Genomic DNA, 2,658 nt, shown 5'->3' on the forward strand with positions numbered 1-2,658 from the left:
GGACCCCATCAGACTGCTTTTAAACCACATCACCATACCAAGCTTTTCCTCTCCTTACCTATAAGCTACTTGTTCCTGAACACCAGGCCTGGCATCCAAGCCGTGTTCACATTTCAGAGAGCCCTGCAGACAGCTGATTGATGAGTTCCACTAAGACATTTCCTCTGCTGCTCTAAAAACGCCTTCACTGGCTCCACAGGAACAGGAACTCTGCCGGAGCGGACTGTTAAAACCCTGAGACTTTTATGCTGCCTTACGAAAAATGGAGTTTGAGGCATTTCAGTGGAGACAGTTGATTATTCAGGAGTTCATTAAGGATTCAGAATTGGGTGGCTCAAGATGCAGTTTGTGTTCACGGTCCGTTGAAAACCTAGCAAAGAAATAAATGTCTACGCACTCAGACTGTGAGCACGAGGCATGCGTCTCATAGAGCCTGCAGTGCTTTTTGCTTTACTATTCCAAAAGCACTAACAAGAGGAAGGCTGTGTTGACTCATTTATGTTGTGTTCAGTTTGTGGGTACATAGTCATAAACAGCAATTTACAGTATAAAGAACGTATCACTCATTTGCTATCAGTGTACAGAGAGGATCTACACACAGACGTAGGAATGAGCGAGTTGAGAACATTGTACTTTGTCAGCGCCAGTTTCATGCAATTTGAACGGAGTGTTCGATTCCCATGCACTGTATCGTTTTCCTTTCATTCACTTTTTTATTCAAAATTAATTTCAACATTTATTAAAAGCGCAATGAGAGTAGTTTCAGCTCCACACGTTCACACAGCACACTGTCACAGGTATGGTTTAACAAACTCTTTTCATTGCGTCACACACTGAAGCAGAAAGCTGAAGTCAAAACTATAAAGGGAAGGGATGAAACGCGCTGATGTATATTTCCAATAGAGCTTACCTACTTAGTAATACAAGAAAAAATCTACAAAAAAATCTATAGCATTACTATTGTTATCATAGAGGAGGGTTTATTTTTTTAAGCGTAATAATATATGGGAGAATATGGTGTTTATAGAAAGCAATTTTACACTAAGCTCGTCAGTTCATGTCATTTCATGTTGTACTTATACATATGCAGCTTTTATAAAAGACACGCGAGGATGTTTTCTTTTTTTGCCCAGAGTACAAGTAACGCATGTCTGTGCCTGCAAATAGTCATTCGGAGCAGTTGGTGAAGCTCATCTAAAACCCACCCACCCCCACCCCCACAGCAAGACCGTCAGAATTGTGCTTCTGTAGTAAGATGATCAAAGATCTCGACAGGCCACCAAGTCAGTGTGGAAGGAGCTCAGAGACAGGGCTGGCATTAACCTGAGGAAGAAAGTGCAAATTCTCTTGTGAGCATTTCCAGAGTAAGGCAAGAAATTTTAAGAATGTGTTTGTTATTATAGATGCATATAGATGCATTCTTTCAAACCCGAGACTCATCCTAATAAGAACATTTAATTTTTTTACTTTTCTTCTTCACTACCCGTAAAGCCAGTCTTCCCAGAACTGACAGCTGTTGTTTTAAGTTTTTAAGGAAAATATTTATCCTTGTACTTTATCCACAGCTTTTATTTTGAAAATCTAGTTTCAATAACTTGATTTTCAATTAAAGTTTAGTCAATTGAAGTTTAGTGGCCATAAATGATGTGCTTATTGTTCATCTCCTGCTTTCCTTGTGTTTGCTGAAATAAAACAACTGTACCTGGTCTTAAAACATCAAAAAGGAATTCATGCTGTAAAATGGAAAATTATAATTTTTTAGCACTTAATGTGAAAGTTGCATTGTAGCTGCTGAGACGGCGTGGTGTGAATAGAATAACCATTTTCATTATTTAAGTAGTTACACAAATAAAATAATTATTTAAATTCTCTATGTTGTTTTTACCATTGTACTGTATGTGACAATTTTGTATTCCTGTATTGTAAATAAAAGTAGGGATAACTTGGTTTCTCTTCAGAAATATCAATATGTCTATTAAAATGTATAGCATGTCTGAAATATTTGTCTCTCTTGTTTAAGATGTTTAAAAAAAAGTATCTATTTTTAAAATGATTTTCTTATATAAATTTTCTAATCAGTTCATAGTGTGTACTATAACATAAAAAATTTTTAACAGTTAAAATTGACCAACTTGGAGCAACATAACTATAAATGTAACTATTAGGAGTGAAAACATTTCATGAATGACTTATGAAGGAGTGGTACATCCATTAAAGGGTTCCCTATTCAATCAGAGCTTGGTGAAAAAGGAGCAACCTTCACAGATGACTAGGGATGGGTATCGGTTCTGATATAAAATGGTAGTAACCAGACCGGAAAGCAGCGCACATTTTGGTGCTTTATTTCTGTGCTTTTTTTTCCTGAGATGTCATACACTTTAGATTCTAGCCAATCATTTTACGTTTCCAAGGATAGTAGGCGGGCCCAGGTACGTACGTTCTTTTAGAGCAGAGCTACAGATTAAAAACGCCCAAGGCGAGGCGGTCAAACTCTGGCTGTACTTCACAGCAAAAGATGCAAACTCAGCAGCCTGCAACAAGTGCTATAAGGTGATACTGTGCAAAGAAGGTAACTCGACGAACCTGGCGACGTATAGCATTTTGTTAAAAGCCGAGAAATGCGCCGTATTTGATAGCTTGCTGCGAGACCTCACACCG

This window comes from Pundamilia nyererei, unplaced genomic scaffold (assembly GCF_000239375.1).
Source record: "Pundamilia nyererei isolate P.nyererei 1_Seehausen unplaced genomic scaffold, PunNye1.0 scaffold00022, whole genome shotgun sequence".
NCBI classification, from domain to species: Eukaryota; Metazoa; Chordata; class Actinopteri; order Cichliformes; family Cichlidae; genus Pundamilia; species Pundamilia nyererei.